Genomic DNA, 21,180 nt, shown 5'->3' with positions numbered 1-21,180 from the left:
ATTTACAAATTTGTGCTTCTTCTAACGTTGTTTTGTCTTACTTTAGTTCTAAATTCTCATTAACTGTTCGATCCGGTGATGGTGCTGCCATCTATCGGTATATAAAATAATGGAGGCGAAGCACTTAGTATGCAGTCCTCGACATAAATACAGTTGTAGTCAGTTGTGACTCTGAATAGGAAAAGGAATAGAAATATAAATACGCTAAGACAATGTGACAATAACAATCCAAACACTTCAAGTAGAGAAAAAGTACATTTTGTGTAGGGTATTTGATTGCGGGTCTCCTTAAGCTTTGTCTATAGTTGCTAAACTGCATTAGGATCTTCTCTGGTAAATAATTATCCTGCCAAAACATTAATAAACTCAGTGGCGTACCTAGCATGAGTGACTTCCGGGGTGGTATATTATGGGTACACTCCTCCCCCCTCCCGTAAAAAAATTTAATTTGTAGTCTTCAAATGCATGTTAGCTTTATATTTTTCAAAGCACTTACCTTCAATATAGGTGTCCCCGGCCCCCTCTCCCGTAGCAACGCCACTGCTGTAGTTAGTACATAGTTTTTCGTAGAAGGTTACTGATTTATTCCATAAAGGTGACTTCTTTTATTCGGAAGGTTTTCGAAATTTTTAGAAAGATTTCAGGCTCATTTCAGGAATGTTACTGACTTTTACAAGGAAACTTGACTGTTCCGGCTAAAACTTTTCAACCGCTAAATCCATCGGAAGCTTTGCTGTTTTTTTTTTTTTTTTTCCGAAAATGTGACATACTGTAATTAGGCATATTAACTGGTCATTATTTTTCAAGACTTTTTTTTTCTTTTAAATTGCGAATCAAAAAATTGCAAAAATACACTGGAATTAAAAAGTTTTACTTGTTCGGAAGAATACATTATTATATTTACCTATTTTGCATAATGCATTTCAAAGTATGACATTTTGAACTTTTGTTTTGCTGTACTATTATTTAAAAAAAAATAGTTATGTCGCCTGTTATGTACATAAATTGTATTTCCTAACTTTTGTTTAGCTTAAACTGAAGTGAAGTGAAATATAAAAGATCAGGATTATTACAACCGCTATTAACTTAATGAACAAAGCTTAAAAATGACGACGGTTGACGTCTTTGTTTACATTCCACAAACATAGTGCACTTGAGTAAGGGGAAAATATTGCATTTAAAACCTTACTCATAAAACATCATTGCATTTCCAAAATTCTTTCATGGAACCCAAAAAGAATGAATAGCTTTCAAACGAACTCTTAAAAGAAAACATAAAGAAACTAGTGGAATTGTTTTAATGTGTTTAACGAACAGTTTGAGTAAAAGAAATTTCTTTAAGATTCATTCGGTGTTAAGTAAAACAGCAAGCAGCACGTAAAGAACATAAATGCGTATTGTGCTGCAAAGAATACGTTGAAAGTATGTGGAGAGGAAAACCATTTTTCTATTTTCGTCTGAGGACTTTGTTCTTTCTAATGTCATCATTTTGACAAAACTTAAAGAATGCAACGACAAAGTTTTTTCATTTATAAAGAAAATACATTTCACAATGTTTATTTTCAGTAGTCTTTTATATTATGACATATCTATACCAGTTCTGAAATTTTATACATTTCTGTTAGTTAAAGTAAACGATATAATTATCAAATAGAGAAGCAATGCTGAAAAATATAAAATAATAACTGAAATTCTATCAATAACAAGAATCCTTTTTTAAAACTCTTAAGAAATGTAGAATAAAATTGTTTTAACAAGTATTTTGGAAAAAAAAGTTGTTTGCATGAAATAAAGCGTAATTTCGTATATTATAATTAAAGTATTACATATAAATGCTCGACGAGCTGCAATAAATGCAATGCTCTAAAAAAATATGTTTTCATTAAATTGAATATAACCTGCAGATTATTCTCTCAGAAGCACGTTTTGTGTGTGTGTGTGTGTATATATATATATATATATATATATATATATATATATATATAACATACTGTTGATACATATTGTTTTCGCAGACATTATGGATTCCTAATTATAAAATCTCATAACTGTATTATAAAGCACCCCAAAAAATAAAACAATTACATATGATGCGATTGCTTCTTTCCAAATCTTCTAACTGATTAAATCTTTATAAATATTATCTATTCATTGCGTAAACTCTCAAATTGCAACTGCTAAAAAAGTTATGAACATTTAAACTAATTTACAATCTGTTTCTAAAAAACTGAAACATGATTTTCTGACATGTTGAACGGAAATTTATGAGTTTCTAAGTTTTAGTAATCTTGTGACAAAACAAAAGCATTTTTCTATATTAGAAACAAACATAAATAAGTTAAAATATCACAATGTTTGATTAATTAACAGAAAACTAATTCATCAGTTTCTAATTAAATTGAGGCCGCAAATACTGCTTTATATTTTATGCAATTACTGCTTAAGTATTGGATTAAAATAAGCAATTATGACTAGATTTGTAACTTTTTTGTGAATCATTTCAGTCGTAATTCATTATTAAAAACTGTTAGTTTTTAATAATGAATTAGTTAAAACTCCACCCACGCATTTCAGTCATGTTTATATATATGTTTTCAATTCAGTACTTAAATTTTCGTAGGTACGTTGAAATTAAACAATTGGATTTGCGGTTAATATAGAATGAAAATAAACCACCTGAAAACTGTTCATTTCTTTTTCATCATACAACAGTACTGGAATTTTAAAACTAAAGTTATAAAGTATCGATTCAAAAGAAAAATACTCCTTAGGTTATACGTTTTATTTTGGTTATAACAAAATCATAAACAAGTTGTTTTAAAAAAGCAACATTTTCACATTTTGGTATGCATCTTAAGTTAAATTTGAGCTTATATATCGCTCTGTTTAAGTTCTCTGCCGAGAATTTTGTGCCGTATTTTCTTTACTAATAATAGAGCAGAAAGTCTCTCGGTCTGGATGCCTGTAGGATGTCTGTGACGCGCATAGCGCGTAGACCGTTCGGCCAATTTTCATGAAATTTGGTACAAAGTTAGTTTGTGGCATGGGGGTGTGCACCTTGAAGCGATTTTTCGAAAATTCGATTTTATTCTTTCTATTTCATTTTTAAGAACATTTTCCGGAGAAAAATTATTATAAGATGGACGAGTAAATTATGAAATAATCATGACGTGGAATGGGAGAGCGAATGAACATAGCCGATTGGCGAAAAATTCGTCCGGGTACTACTAGAATTAAAAGAACTATGCGAACTAATGTCGTTTAATAATACTGTCGTGGATATTTAAAGGGCATTTTTTTGGCATTTTTGTCATCCATTGTAAGTTAGTTTTATTGAAAAAGGTTGCTTATTTGTTTTCCGGTGAAAAAAAGGCGCGAAAAAGGTATAGTTTCAACATTTCCCTAGTGTTAGTATTGAATCCAGCACACATGTCTTCAAATATCTCGAAAACTCATTTCTGATTAAACTGCTGTTTATTGCCCACGGCAGAATAAGCCTTGGAGTGTCATTATCCATTATATTATATACCTAAAAGTATGAATTAATACCTTTTAATACTCACCAACACTTAATCAAAGCATTTTGTTTAGCACTTGCAGATACTGTTCGACATAATAAATACTCGACGTTATGACGTATTGAACGGATTTAATTGACGTTAAAAATCAAGATTGTAATTTAATTTCACCAAGACTCACAAAGTGTCTTACTTGTTATTCAAAAATGTATGAAATATGTAAAAACTTTTTATGTTTCAAAACCTGTGAAAAATATCTCGGAGTAGCAAACAACACAGAAATCAATTTTCAAATTTGCAATTTAACTATTTAATCAATAACTCAATTTACTATTGAGTTAGAATTTCATTACGTAAAAAGTACAAAATAATCGCTAGGGAGAGATGACAAGAAAATTTGCCCCAAAATGTAAAATTTAACATTAGTTTTCTAGCTATTTCATTCATTAGGCAAGAATAATTGTACCCGCGAAAATCAATTTTAATACCACTCCAGGCACTGGATCTGCAAACATCATAAATCATCATAAAAGTCCTATTTACTCTCTAACAAAGTCCAGAACCAGAGACGAGCCTAAATAAAAGAATGAACGCCGAAAGAGATTGTATTTTCCACTTGCACCGTTGGCTTCACTTGCTGCTATTCTGAACACTTTCTTTTGCATTGCCCGTCGTAAAGATTCCACTCGCCTGGTCCATTGAATGTCCAACGAAGTGGGCCTTTCACCAAACATGCACCAATGGAACGATTTTCCGAATTTTATCTTGCCTAAGTTCTCGTATGCTTTTGTTGGGGGCAGTTACTGACGTCGACTATCGAAACTGCTGTGTTTTTATTGAACATAGCGCCTATCGACAGAGATAAGCTGTGCCATGTTTTCCTTTTCTGTTTTTCGTCGAAGAATGCATCAGACGATTCTTTTGTTGGAGGAAATCTTGTCAAGAATTAAACTCTAGGAATAGAACACGGGATTTTCCTATTTGAATTTGTCGCTATTTTTAGTTTACAAAAGAAGTTGAATGCTGCATTTATTTATTTTGATGGGCGAGAGAATTTAAAACAGTGTGATAGAACAGTTTGAGGACACTTCTTTGTCATAATTATGGGTAGATAATATAAATAAAACTACTTCTCAAAAATATGCGTTAGGACATTTTTTTTTTTTTTGTAAAAACAGTTTGATAAAAGTAAACAATCTCCTCAAAGTACGTTTAAATAAACTGAATATTTTTGTTGTTTTTAAAACAATATAATTAAAACATAATTTATATAAACGGTTTATCACAGAACACACACGTGTTATTTATGAGAATGATTTTAAATTGTAACGATTAAAATTAATTAATGAACTTAAATTCCCAAAACGTCTTAATGGCAGGACTAATTTTCTTTACGTCATCATCTTATATATAATAGCCGATGATCGAGTAACCCACGTGTCTCAACCATGAAATTCGCGCCACAGCATGATAATTATATAATAAGAGTTGGTATTGTTTACTATGCCTTATTGTGACAAGGCTGAACTCGATTCGGTAACTTAACGGTTTTACTGGTAAGGCTGTGTCATTTCAGAGGATTGAGGTACGAAAAAATGGTCAGTAATGAACGCTACCTACTGGAGTTTAGGGATAATCCACTGGAGTTAGGGTTACAATTTCACCTATCACAATATCACCAAACACGCAATAGCTTCGTTCAAAAGTAGAAGCAATTTTCACTCGTCATACCTTGACGAGCGATTTTATAGTTGGCATATAATTTTCCAAGGCAAAGTTTCCGATATTCAGGTAGCTAATTTCTCTTACACGCACTATTTTGGTAATTGGAATCTGGAAATGACTCTAGCACAATACGTCTAGCTAAATTTGATCTATATTAGCTAAAAAATATTATGTGTAAAATAAGAGTAAACTCAGCTATGCCAATATTCTAAAATTATATACCTATATATTTATCTACATTTATCCAGCAATTTTGAAATTTTTTATGACTGTTGCAGAAAGAAGCGCTAAAAGTTTGGATTAAAAGGCAAAGAAGAAAAAAGACTGAATCCAAATGTTTATCAACTTTTGATCAGAATTAAATCTTATGCAGTTAAACTCCGTTACAACGAACTTTACAGAATCGCAAATTTATTTCATTGTACGGCAGTTTAAGCAATATACTGGGTAATTGAAACGGGACTGAACTTTTGTTTCGTTGTACAGGTGTTCGTTGCATTGGTATTTCAGTGTATAGATCAGTTGCGCCTGCTTTTATACCAGAAGTTTTTTAATTTCACTTTTGCTGATACACTACTAATAATGACCATTTGTAAAAAAAATTCCTTTTGCAAAGTGTATTGAGAATAATTCTAGAGAGAAAGAGACTGTTCTAAATTTCGAATGTTTTTTAGTTACTGATTTTGCAACTAAAAGCACAAACATGCTACAGACATGACATACCTGTACAAAAAATGTGTTTAAAGTGTGTTTTAAAATGATCCTTAAAACTAAAAATATAAAGTCCGTAAAAGTTAAAGCAACCTTTCTCAAAAATTATTACTGTAGTTAAGAAATGGGTCAAAAGAAAATAACTAAACAATGCGTAGACGATGCAAACAAGAAACAGTTAATTCTTGACTGATTTACGATATTGCAATTCAATGCGCGAAGTTATAAACGACACGCAGTAGACAAAAAAAATAGTGTCCTGTGACATTATTTCATGACATTTTTTTAATAAAAAAACTCAATTAAAACAAAATAGTGATATGGTATCGTCATGTTGGAAATTGGTCAGGTGACATCATACTTTACAGAACAATACACTTCTAGGAATTGATATTTTTTTTTTTTTTTGCATTTGTCTAGTACTAAAGACATAATAGTACATATTCTGAAAAACAACCTTTTATAACTCCTTTTACACAGCTAAAAACGTTTTTGAAACTATAAACATACTTTCATTTCATTTTACATATTTCATTACAGAAACGGTATTTTTATTATTTACAACAGGTATTGCTCGTAGTCCACTACAATTCCTCTAATCGTTTGGAAACTTTCGAAAACAAAAAAAAAAAAAATCTTAATAGCAAAATTATGTTTTACGTCACCGGTTCAATTCTCTTTTCTAAGTTTTTTTTCGTGAATACTTTCAAGATTATGCAACTTATATAATTTGAACTTAACACTTAAATACACAAAAATACCTTTCTTCAGGAAACTGCAAGAAAAAATCTTGCCTGTAAGTTGAAAGAATGTTAATTAAGCATCAGATAAAAAATAGATAAAACTTTTCTTGTAGGTTGAAAGATTCTGAAATATAGAGTTGTAGAAAATTGTGCAATTTAGTTTTGAAATCTCAAAAACTTCCTTTTTCAGTAAAAAGAACTATTTTTAGTTAAATTATACTTTTATTATGTAAAGCAAACTAAAAAGAGCGTTAACTATACCTTAAAATTCCATTATCAAAATGTTAACAGAATTAAGAGAACTATGTAACCTGTGGTGAAAAAAACAACAACAGCAAACAAATAATAAATTACATGAAAAAGATAAAATCTCCATATTTCTACTGGTTACGTAATTATTCATTCATCCGGAAAATGTTTCTAAAGTTTTAATTAACATCAAAAGTATTTCAAACATTTGAAGTATTGTTCTTTGTCAGCCAAATAATTGTACGTTATAGAAAAATCAAATTGGAAAAAAAAAATAAGGAAAAAAGGGGGGAATTTTCAAAAATCCTTATTTTATCGAATATGAACAAACATGAGCAGACAGATACCAGAAATAAATCACTCTTGAAAAGAAGGCATAAAAAGCAGCCACATTCCATTCTAAGAGATAGGATTACTTTACTTTCGAAGCCAAATCTTCGGAAAAAAGAACAAAATGAATGAAAAGAACGAGAAGATTAGGTCGGTGTGCTCAAGATCAGCCATTTGTGATGAATAAGTATTTTTTTTTTCTTTTTAAACGAATAAATGATCTGAATATTTAAATACGATAAGAAACGATTGAAATATGAGACAAAAAATGATTTACATCTTGTAGAATTTCGCGGTGATCTTTGATAGTTTCGCATCTGAGGGTTTCTCGTTTAAGAAGCATTTTCTTGATCTGTTAAAAATGAAAAATGTAAGTTCAACGTTTTTAAGAAATAAAAGTTTTACTTTGTTTATTTCATTTTTTTCTGCTCATTATTTTAGTTAGCAATCATGAGTTCCAAAAAATTTTTATTGATTATAATATCTCATTAGTTGTCAAAATGCAAGCACTATTTGAGGAGAATACGGTGTCCAGTATAATCAGTGTCAAGTTGAAGTAGGTGTATTCAGTAAGTTACAGGGCTAAGGCAGAAATACATGAAAAACACCGCCAACTCAGTCATTTCCAGCCAAGGACCGCAGTTTTTTGCTTAGCACTCACCAGCCCGGCATAGGAGTGACTGAGCTGGAGATGGAAAAACCTCTTAAAGAAGCCAAGAGTGCCAGACAAACTGGTAGCAAATATTTGCTACCAGTCAAATTTGAAACTGTAGTCCTCGGTTGGAAATGACTCAGTTGGCGGTGTATTTCATGTCGAAGTAGGTGTATTGCACTGCTGAGTATGGAATTGGCAAATAAATAATAATGTACTATTTATTATAGCAAAGTGTCAAGAGTTGAACTGTCAGTTATAATGTACGTGTGCACCATCGTTATTAACATTGGTTCTGTTCCGTAAATAATAACTATTTCCAAGCAATGAACAAATTATAATGGTCTTGGAAACAAATGAATTGGACACTTGGAAACAAATTTCCCCGCGTTCAACAAATGTTACTGTCAATAATCAACATTTTGACCGTCTGTGATCAGTCAATAGCTTTTGAAGATAAGGTAAAAAGTACATAACAATTACAAAAAAAAGCTGCACCTCTGCCTCCCCCACCCCCTTTCAAAAACCATTAAAAAAATACTATGTTAAAGGTTAAATATTTAAAAAATGTAAAAAAAAATGCAGCACTGAAAGATACAAGTGTGGTTTTTAGACCTGTTTAGATATTAAACGGGGTGAGCTGGTATAGGGGGAGGTTTTTATTCTGAAATATTTAAAAACTGGCAGAAAGTTAAAATGATCTGTTTTTAGATTTTACTTCTAGCAATAAGTTATTAGGATGAGTGATTTATTATAACATTACACCATAAAGGAAAATTAATAATTTAGTGCAGGCATTTTTGAAATATATTTGACAAGTTAAAATAACGAAAACAAAGCTTATGAAGCCAAGCAAATTAAACTTTTAGTCCTGACAGTCCATTTATTTATTTGTGTATACTTTAAAACTAAAATCTTATTAAAATATGTCTTTTTATAAAATATTATGTTCTTCGATAAATTACTTAATATAATAGCTGACCAATTCAGATTAAACGACGGCGATATGTAAACAAAGGTGCTGTACATACGTACATACATGCATACATATATTCTGCCGTGGGCAGGTAGAGGGCAGTAACTGCTTTTTTTTCTTTGCATTTTTATCATATGTTGTACGTTAGTGTTATTGTACAAGCTTGATAATTTGGTATCCGTTGAAAAAAAGAAGCGAAAAAAACGTCTAATTCCAACATTTTCCTATTGTTAGCATTGAATCCAACACACACACACACACACACACACACACACACACACATATATATATAGATATATATATCAATAGTGAATGTGGCGAGTGTTCAATTTCGCTCTTTCTCAGAAACACATTTTCATAAATTCACCATGTTTACATAAACAAATAAATAAATCAGATCTAAAAGAGGCTGACTGCGTTCTAAATATTAAAAGTCCACACACAAAAAAAAAAAAAAACGGATAAAGAATGGTATTTGAAAAACCTATTAACGTCTTACAGGTTTCAAAGATAAACATCCCACAGAAAGCGTATGTGTTTTTGGGGTAGCGGGAAAAAGAAACATTAACAGTACATAGTGTGTAGCTGGAATTCAAGATGTTACTTTGAATGTTTTTTCATGAATAATTCATGCAGTCATGCGTGAAGGCTTAGCGTTGGATTACGGGAATCAAATTCGTCCAACGTCAATGTTTTCTGAACCGATATTGTACGTAGAGAATTCCAAACACTGCCTCAGTGGTTTTATGTGTATGTACATAGACACAAGAATTTCATATCAACATAAAAAAATATCTTTGAGGGAAGGGATTTGGAAACCATTTTCCCTGCAATCGATTATGTGAATGAAGGCCTTAATTTTCTTATTTTAAAATATTAAAGTTTACTTTTTGTTTGGACGATCTTTTTAAGAGATGGTAATTTATCACTTTTTTCAGATGAATTTGCATTTTGTGAGAAGAGCAGTGAATTAAGTCTTTTATTTATCCACTAAAAATGTAAAGAGTTTTAAGATTTCTGTCTTTGTTTTTTTTAAGAACACTGTTTTTTTTTATTCCTAACATATTTAATATCGGCAGAAACAATGATAAAAAATGAGAAAAATCAAAAGGCCAAAATTAAACACACATCTCTAATTCCTAAAATTATAAAAAGTGTTTACACAAATTATTTAAAATGTACATGTGTTTAAATAGCTTTCTCTCTCTTTTAAACCAATATTTGTTTATAACTTAAAGGCTATTTATGCATCATTATACATTTAATCTTAGTATATAAACAGCAATTCTTCCCCACGTACATTGTATTAGTTTCATTACATTTGTTAATATAAAAATGAAAAATAACTGTTTGAAAATGTATATTTTTTCAAAACCGAAAAGAAACAGTTACTAAATAAATTTGCAAATTTCCTAACGGTCAGAATAGCGTTTGAAAATATTTTTGTTAAAAGCGTTTGTAACCTACCTACTGTTTTAATCATATGGCGGGACTGCAACACATGACCTAAAATATAATCTGTTTTACAGTAAAAGTTCTTGTATACATCAGATACATATTTTCCTTGAGCTAAATTTTATTTAAGTCGCATTGCTTTCATATATATCCTGAAAAATATTGCAATATACCTTTTGCGGAAATTTTAAATTTAATCTCCCGTTTTCGTTCCAAAATATTTAACAATTTAAAAAAAATAATGTATAACTATTTCTCCCACTCAATTTCATTTTATCAATACGGAAACTTATAAGAGTTTCAGTATCTCCACATTCTTCCTAATGACAATAGTTATTTCTGTTTTCCCGAACAACGTCAAAATGCGAGTTATATTTGAAAAATAGCCATTTGATAAATGCTTCTTCCAGTAAGAAAAAAATACTTTCCCCATGTCCCAAACATTCTTCAATGCAACAAAATACTCAAGATTTCAATGAAATCAAACTTCGAGAGAGTTTCACAAAAAATTTAGCAGATTTTATTTTTTTTTATATCAAAAGTTGGAAGCAAATATTAACTCACGCTCCCGATATTTGTCGAAATCTGTAGATTTCAATAAACCACTGGGGGAGAAGGATCGATTTTTCTCAACTCCGGCCAATAATTCTTATGACACGTGACGTATAGGGAAATTCTCCTCGCCTGATGTTTTTTCATATTCTTCTAAATTTGCTATTTTTAGGATTTTAGAATAGGAAAAATGCTCGTGCCAGAACGGATTGCGCTGTCTCAATTTCGATTTTTTGATTCCTGTCACATTTCAATGTTGAACGCCTTCTGCATTTATCATCGAATTGTGACAAGAGTGAGTTTCCTTATTTTCTTTACAGGCACTGCTGCAAAGTTTTACTTGAAATTGAACGCCAAGATCTATTATTGGCTTTAAAAGTTTTTGCTCACGTAGTGGTGGAAGTTTCTTCATAAGTTTATACGCATTCTAAAGAAGACATGTATTTTTATTTAGTTCTTTTCCAACTCGCTTCAGTTAGATTATAATTTAAGAATTCAGTTTTCCCCGATTCCGCGTTGCGAAAATTTTTCATTGCATAAAAATATTTTTACTTTAGCATGAGCAGAATCAAGTTAAAATATTAGTAAGAAAGAAACATTTTTAAAATTCTTTTAGTGCTTACATTCTTTTTTTACTTTAGCTAAACATGGAAAGCGATACAAAAGTTTGCGATTATAATTGTTTTTTTTTTTTTTTTTGTTTTTTTTTTTACGAAGAACTTTTTTTTCAATTTGAGTTTTTAATTTTTCCACGAGTTAACTTTTATAGGATTGTTATTTAAAAGTGTCAATTAACTTTTTTTTTTCTCCTTTGCGCACTGAAATAAATGAATTTAAAAAAACCCACTAATAAAAATAAAAATAACTAAACAATATAACATGATGAATTGTGTTGGGCTAAAATTTTCTTAAACCGTCTTTTCGTAATGTGTAAAAGCTGAATTTTAAGCGCTCTCAATGTAGAGAAATAAGAAATAACTCAGAAATTTTTTTGAAGAAATGTATTATTAAAATATTTCTTTTAATTATCTCCCCGCATTTGATTATCTTAGGAAATTAACATTAGACACTTCTTAAGGACGTTAACTGTTTAATAACTATCATTTGGCTATTTTTTATTTCAGAATCACCGGGACATTTTTCTCAATGAAACAATAAGTAGTATCTATGTTCTTGTTGCTAGTGCCACTTGGTAGAGTCAAACCCTTTTTTGGGAAGAAAGAAGAGTTTAAGCAGAAGGGAGTGGCTAATCACAATGGGGGTGTAATCCATTGGGGAGGATTTCGTCTGAGCCTCAAAAGATGGGAGCATCACTTCCACAATTCAGTTGCATTTCCGGAGGGGGAGCAGCAAGTATTTAGGAGCTCTGTACCCATGGTTACAGCTTGAGACCGATCACGGGACTTTTAGGTCCATGGGTTTAACGACTGGCTTCCGCCAGAAAAAGTCGGTGGGTATTTTGCGGCATGAATTATAAGAAAAGTTCTCTATCCGCTGAACTTCCTCGAAAAAAAAAAAAAAAAAAAAGTAGTGAAACAGCTAATATGGATTTAAATGCTTTTTGCATCACAGCACTAATGTTCTAAAAAATTCTCATTATGGTACATTAGGGAATGCATTGCATCCTATTACATTTCCTTTACCCTAAAAATGCTCACTTTATTTTCATAAAATCGACAAAAAAAAAAAAAAAAAACCTAACATAACTTTCTTATAAAATATAGTGATAAACTCTTCTCAAAGGAGTTTAATGCCTGCCATTGAGTTTATATTCAAACTCTCTCTCTAGAGCATTAGCGACGTTTCTTATTTTAACTTCTCACTTTTGGAAATAAAAATACTATTGTCGAGATTAATTCACATCATATATGACTCTTCCCTACCCTAACTTGAAGAGACATATTTAATGAAAACGATGTCCAGTTAATTCATTACTCGTAAATATGTGGGACTCGAACAACTCTAAAATAATAAGTAATGGTTCCTGCTGCGCTAACTTTAATTTCATAACCAAAACTGAAAATTTATGATATCAATGTTAGCTCGAATTATAAAATGCACAGAGAAGGTGGTATTTCAATGTTTGTTATTTCCTTTTTTGCTACTTCTTTAGGCATATCATCTCAGTGTATGTTCAGTAGATCTGCATAATATATTGGGAGTTGAAAGACATATTTACCGCACACCTTATAATATTGTACACTGCATATACAAGTTCTCAGTCCGGGACACAAAAATCGTCAAATTTTATTATTATTATTATTATTATTATTATTATTATTTTCATCATTTTAAAAACTACTCCGTTTTCTTTTGCTTAAAAGGACGTTTGAATCTTGTTTCTATCTTAATTAGAACGAAAGATATATTTTTTTTGTGGCATGCATTTAACTAATATTGCATGTAACTTTAAAACTTTGAACGCGTTTTTCTCCGTGATGCATTTCTTTCCAATTTCTTGTATTCAAACACTTATAAGTCAGGAACCAATAAAGTAATGAAATTTGGAGCTTATCTTTTTCAAACAGTTTACTTTAATTTTTATTCGGCGAATTTAAAAAAAAAAAAAGTTTACTACCGAAAATACGATTTTTTAAAAAGTATCTTTGAATTTTTTGAAATTTTCTTCAAATATTTTTTTATTAAATTAATATTTTTAAAATCGCAGAATAAAAATTAAAGCTTAGATAATTGTGCATAATTTTTTGAAAAAAAATTGAAAATTGACGTAGAATATTTTGAGTTATAGTAATTTAAAACAACCCCATATTTAAAAAAATAAATAAATAAATTTAAATATTTTTTTTTATTATTATTATTTATGTTATGATTTTGCTTATTGAAAAAATGGTGAATCAGTGCAAAGAAATTCAAAATTCTAAAGTATTTAATTAAAAAAAATGCAAAATGTGTAAAGGACCTTCCTTAACTTTTTCTAATTTTATATTAAAGAAAGTACTTACTCGGATACTTTGTGTAGCAACTCTTGGACGTCTTCTATTTTACATGGTGAAAAATCCAGATGGGTCTTGGTCATGTCAAATAATAAAGTGTCTGTGACGCTCATAGCGTCTAGACCGTTATTCGGCCTAAGACCCCTATATAAATGAGCCGACGCATCAGCTTAAGATCACCCATTTTGCATCAGAGCGCGTGTTTGAGTGGTTGTCTTTTCTAACAAGTTATCGCGTTTGGCCACTTCTCAGTGCGAGCAATGGGGTGGTTTCCTTCAGTCAAAAGTTCTACTTTTAGTCTTTGAAATAGATAGAATGAGCAAAAAAAAAAAAAAAAACAAATAACATGGACCCAGAAAATGCGTTCATTTTCCCAACAGTTTCTTTTTAATCAATTTTTTAAAATGTCCGATTTTTCAAACAAGGCGTGGTCTTGATGACGTCACAAATGATGCACTTCGCCGCTTCTTCGAACCGTGATTCCACGTTATGATAATCAAGCAGCAAATTAAAATCGCGCTCTACGCTTGCTATCAACCATATCGTTGCCAATGCACGTGAGTAAAGATGCGAATTGAATATTTTGTTCTGTGGATGGCAACCTTTAATGGCATTTCATCATTTGTGATGTCACACGACAGAATAGTAAACATTGAAAGCTTACCGATTTAAGTATTTTTTAAAAATATTAAACTTAAATAAAGTATTTAAAAAATGTTCAGATCCAATGTTTATAGGCATGCTCTTTCAGAAAAAAATACTTTTAAAATTTCGGAAACGACCCCATTATTAGCGGAGAGTGAATTGTTCAATAAATGAATTATTATTTTTGGCTAATTTGGCCAAACCCGAAACTTTGCTTTTGTAACCCTAGCTCCGGAACAATGAAAAATCCGATCCAAAATGCCTCAACTTAAGCTGAAGTGTCGACCTGTAAAAAAGGGGCTCTAGTTCGGACGATTTTCATGAAATTTGGCACTGAATTAGTTTGTAGTATGAGGGTGTGCACCTCGAAGAAATTTTTCAAAAAATCGATTCTGTTCTTTTTCTGTTGCAATTTTAAGAATATGTTACCGAGTAAATTATCACAACGTGGACGAATAAATTACAATAACATGGACTAGCAAATTAATATAACGTGGACGAGAAAACTACCATATGCGATCATCGGCAAGGAACTGAACATAGCAAATTAGAGAGAAATTCATCGTCCATTATTTGTAAATATACAGGCAAACCAAATGACCTTTTAATTTTCTACTACGGGCAAAGCTATGCGGGTACCGCTAGTTTAAAATATAGCAGTTCTGTGAATTTTAATTTTCCAAATTCGACCACTTTCCCCTACTAAAAGTCATTATTGCCTGTAAAGTGTTTCACAAATGTACACCGTCCATGGTTTTCTGTTCAGTAAAGCATTAAACTCTTGCCTGGTGGTTAACGGGATCGATACCATACGGTCGAAGATCCTTCGTGATCGCAAATGGTGACTAGAGCACGTCAAATTTGTCACGGTTATAAGCCTGTCAAGTTTCCACTGAAAATAAATGCCTCTGAGTGTGATGAGTTGAGGTTTGTTATGTTCCTGTTCCGGATCAAAAAGCCTAGTTGTCTTTATGGTTCAGAATTGTCCCTCCCAACCGGTAAACCACGCGTAGTGGTTAATACCCTGGAGTTTAATTTAATGTCACAACTAATGTCTCAGAAAAATTAAAATCAAAACAATATTTCTTAAAGCTTAAATGGATTAAAATCTTAGGACTAAAGGAGAAGTTTTGTAGGTTATCCTGAAACATATTAGGTAAGTTCTGCAGCAGCAGAAATTGTATTGCTGAGGTGGACGTGAGATATTATATAGCCTCTGAAAATACAAAAAAAATATGGGTTTGTTTCATTTATTCATTAGCGGTACCCGCATGGCTTTGCCCGTAGTAGAAATTAAAAGATCATTTGGTTAGCCTGTATATTTACAAATAATGGGTGATGAATTTCTCATCAATTTGCTAGGTTCATTTACTCGACCATACTATTGTAACTTGCTCGTCCGAGTTATAATAATTTTCTCTGTAAAATGTTGGTAAAATTGAAATAGAAAAGGGAAAAAAATCGGTTTTTTGAAAAATCGCTTCGAGGGGCAATGCGCGTCACAGACATCATGCATATGTCCGGATAGAGGCAGACTTTCAGCTTTATTATTAGTAAAGATTTACTACTTATTTTTTAGAAATTTAGTATCCGCGGTATAAGAATTGGTGTATCTATCGATAGTATATCGTGGTTTTACTGCAATTCAACATATATCATTTATGCAACAATTTGCTAGCAAGTTACAATATAAAAATATTATTTATCTTTACTAATGATAAATCTGAAAGTCTCTCTGTCCGGATCTTTCTCTGGCTGTCAGGATCTCTGTGACGCGCATAACGCCTAGACAGTTCGGCCGATTTTCATGAAATTTGGCACAGAATAAGTTTGTAGCATGGGGGTGTGCACCTCGTAGCGATTTTTCAAAAATTCGATTTTGTTCTTTTTCTATTCCAATTTTAAGAACATTTTCCCAAGCAAAATTATGATAAGATGGACTAGTAAAGTACCAAGTTATCATAACGTGAAACCGTAACATGAGCAAGCCAATTGGAGAAAAATTCATCATCCATTATTTGTAAATATACAGGCGAACCAGAAGACCTTTTAATTTTCTACTACGGGCAAAGCCGTGCGGGTGCCACTAGTAAAGCATAAAACACGAATAATGGAATAACTTTCTATATTTAAGTCATGTGTTCGTTGCCTGGGATAATATTCAGGGGTTAAAATGAATACGTTCGGCTAAGCTTCAAAACGATAAACATGTAACAGTTTACTGAATATTGAATGATATGCTCCACTTGCAGAACTAATCTTTTGAAGCTCAATTGAACAACAAGTTCTGCAATTCAATGATCGTTCCAGATGGTGTCGACATGACTGAGGTGAAAATGTCGAGTTTCCGAATTTCGAGCTTCTGGAATTTTCATTTCAAACTGGTAAACTGAGTATTAAATTTCCTGCGGCTGCTGCTTCCAAAATTGTTTCGATTTGCACATTTGCTCAGATAATAGTTGAAAACTGCATCAAGTGGTTGCATTGTGCTTTTTGAATAGTCAAAGGTTTAGTTATATCGTCATAAAACATTTGCTTGGATATTATTATTCCATAAAATACCTTGAAAAGTGATATACTCTCTAGAAATGTACCAATTTGGTTCTAGGAATGTGCTGACGATATATTATTGGAATAGACTATACTACTCTTCAACATATTCTGAATGTACATTTTTAAGAAGACTAATTCCTTATTGCTTTAATACAAAATATAGTATTTACTTACCTTATCAGCTTGTAAAGATGGATTATTTATAATTAAAAATATTTTCACATGAAACCAATCACGAGGGAAAGCGGCGCATGGAAGAACATTTTTAAGAACTTAAAATATTGATTAATTCACTTAGGTAAAGATTTATCAATAAATGTTAGCAAAATTGTGAAATAAAATATTTTTTTTTGTAAAATCGTGTGAAAGAAACTAATGAACGTTAATGTAACAATAAAAAAAATCATTCTAAAATGCCAACTGCTTGTCCAAATAGTGCACTGGCAAGTTGGACCATAATGGAACAAGAAATCTTCTAAAATAATACTTGATTCTTGAGTGATGTATCGGTTATTTGATAAAAATATACATACATCATCACTTCCACATAAAATACAATTATATTTTACGAAAATTTCTTCCTGAATATAAGGATTTATAGTAGTGTTTTTTTTTTTTTTTTTGGTTTTTTAAATTGTAATCAGTGAATCAATGCAAAATCAATGCAACTAATATCAACTCAGAACACTAATATAAGACATGAAGGGATTAGACAAGGATCGTGACAAACACTATTGCAACGTATCTCTTCAACGTGCTTACTATTATAATACTAAAGTGCACTTGTTATTCTAGGCTTAATGCAAATGTGGCGAAATACAAATATTTTCTATGAGCAAAAAAAAAAAAAAAAACTGATTTTCAAGGATTTTTAAACCGAACTTCAGATTAGGTTAATATTAGACTTCAAAAAATAATCAATATTTTGAGGAAATAGGAAAATGTATTAACTTGTTTCAAATAATAATATGCCGAAACGATTTAAAACCTAGGTATTTAAAAACAACATCGATAAAAAACTGTTCTACGTACACATAGGTTTTTTTTTTTTTTTTTTGTAAAGGCCTACCAACTCAAAAGTTTCTACCCGACTCTCTCCTTACTTCTTTTTTTATTAAATCACCTAACTATATGAACTGCAAGGAATTTGTAGACCATGAGTAACTTACTATTCAAATCCAAAAAAGAAACATTGTGTTGGATCAAAAACGACAAAAATAACTTGTCATGTTGAAGTTTAGAGCTGTTTCAAATGACTTCCAAGCAAATGTGATAAATCTGACGTTTTAAATTAGATTTAATTGAACTTACAAACATATGATGATCGGACTACATTTCCAAATTACTCCAGTTGAATTTAAAAACTTGTATCTCATAAAATTCAAATCTTTCGGTCATTTAAAACATAGTTGAAAACTTTTATTTTGCAAATCATTGAATACTAAGATTTGGAATCTCTACGAACAAACCATTCAGCAGGGAGTCAATAAATTTTGAAACAAAATAGTTTCATTCTAGGCTTAGAGTACAAAAGACACAAACTCAGATCTTCAACAGTATTCTAATATTTTAGTATGCTACCATTAAAGATTAATTTATTATTGTGTTTTGATTAAAAATCCTTCAGCTGTTATAGCATATTGTGTTAGGGGAAAATATAACTACTGTAATTCTTGTATGCCTATGAATTCCCAATAAATACGAACAATCTAATTTTAACAAGCTGTAAATTCCGTTACTCTTATATTCTTATTTTGAATTGCTTTCTGATTGTTAAATATTTACGTAGTTTAAAATTATCATAGTTTTTGAGACAAATAAAACTTTCATCATAATCTGCAAGATATTTGAAACTTAAAAAATTTAATTCCTATTATTTCCGAGTATTTTCCAAAGTTGTATGTGGTTGCTCTTATCTGAAACAGTTTGTGGATGTCTTGCTGAAATCGCTGATGTCATTTTTTTTTCAAAATAAGTCTTAAGAAATTAATATCAATAATGCAGCAAAATATATCGTTGTCGCGAAAATTAGAAAATAATACACAACAGAGAGAAAAAAATCAAAATTTCACGAACGCAAAAATAGATCTAACAGTTACATAGACCTTGTGCAGCATCCGAATTTGATTTAACTAAATACTTAAGCCATAAATTCAGTGGATGTTTTTATAATTTTCAGGTGAACATCATTCCAAATTAATGGATCACTTTGGGGAAAAAAATAGTTTTCTTCAATTTTTTTTTTAATTATACAGCACGATGATTCCTGAAATGTCAGGAGAGGGTTATGCTTTTTATGAAAATACCAATGAGCAGCTTGTAAAACAAGCGTGCTTGGGGTCAAAACGATCCCTCTCGTAATTCTAGTGTTAACTTAATTTATATATTGTGGGGTCAAGTTCATAGCTAATGGCAAAATACTCGTCTTACTGCTGTGTAAATTTCTAAAAATTTGCATTTACGATGTACAACAATTTATCATAGTGTCACCGAGGGTGTTTCTGCAGGAGCATCGCAAATTGATTGAGGTTCGAAAGAGGGGGAGGGGATTTCGCTTGCGCCAAATGAACAGTACCGGGAAAAAAATCTTTGTGTTTTCACGATTAAATAACAAATAAGTGAAACAGAAGTGTTTACAATTTTTAGTCTAATATTATTTATTTTATTATCTTGGTAAGAAAAAAAAAAAGTTTCTTACAAATGTAATACATTTGTCTTTTGTCGTTAAATTTCGATACAGCTATTTTGCCGTAGACAATTTTAACAACACGCAAAAAATACAATATTCCCTTCACGAAAAAAAGGTTTATCTTTTTCACTTATTTCTCAGTCTAATTAATGTCAATACTTCTAAATCGATGCGTGTTACAAAAATTTGCTGCAAAAGAAAATGAAAAAGAAACAAGATCTTTTCAAAGAAGAAAAAAAAAATATTTCCGTAATGGATTGACTTAATTACGCTTCTAATTGAATATTTGCTTCCAATATGGAAGTCTGCATCAGTCTAAAAGAGCGCCTGCATTGATCTGGGCACTGATATCAGCGCAATTTTTTCCAGCCTCCGAATCTTTGTTTCGGTACGCAGATAAAACGCATGTCGCACAAATTAAAGCAATAAGCATCCAAGCTAAATTATTTCCGAATCATTAGTTTAACGACGGTCTCTTTAAAAACACATTAAGAAGGAATCGCGGAAGCAAAATGTAATTATAACACGTCTGTCCCTTGCCTACAACCCCATTGTGTTCATACCCCCTTCAACACACGTTCATGATTTTTTTTCCCGGGGTTTGTAGTTTCCAGAGGCTGGTAGAAGGGGGGATTCTAGGCAATTTGTGTTTCATTGGGGGTTAAGTAACAACGTGTTCTGAAGTTTTCGGTTATTAATCTTCTTTATTCGCCGAATTCAGGATGTTTAGTCGGGTTTATTCACCAGTGACACAGACATCTTTGCTTTCAGATTCAAGATTTTACCTTTAATGACCTCAGGATGTTATTCATTTTGGTGCAATTCACGCATACAGAAAAGCATATACACTCACTGTCACGGACCAATTAATTAGGAACCCAAAATCGGTATTTTTTCGGAACTCCTTTTGTATGGATAACTGCGGTGATTCGTTTGGACATCGAGTCTACAAGTTAATGGAGTGTATTTACCTCCAGAAAGCACTATGCATTGTCTGTGCAGCTTTTTAGATCTTGTAAATTAGATGGAAGAGGAGAGTGCTGCCGGATACGTCTTTCCCCCATATCCCACACATTTTCTATTTGGTTAAGATCCGGGCTATGCAGTGCCTAGGGAAGATGTTGGAAGTCAGGCGGATCCTCAGCAAACCATGTTTCAACATTTCTGCCATTATATCTAATTATTGCATGGCTGTTTGTTTACCCTCGAGGAACACCAAGGCACCACTTCCATACCAGCTGCATATCAAGATACTCAATTCAGACCAATACACAGTGCACGCATTCAAATGCAATCTCCAGTCTGCCAGACACTAAAACAAATTCTTAATGAATCCTAATTTGACTACACACATTGTAACATATTTTAAAACACAATAATAATTGAACCATTTCTTTCAAAAACCAGTGATGTGACACACTAAAATTT

This window comes from Uloborus diversus, chromosome 5 (assembly GCF_026930045.1).
Source record: "Uloborus diversus isolate 005 chromosome 5, Udiv.v.3.1, whole genome shotgun sequence".
In the NCBI taxonomy this organism is placed as follows: Eukaryota; Metazoa; Arthropoda; class Arachnida; order Araneae; family Uloboridae; genus Uloborus; species Uloborus diversus.
This window is presented reverse-complemented; position numbering follows the sequence as displayed.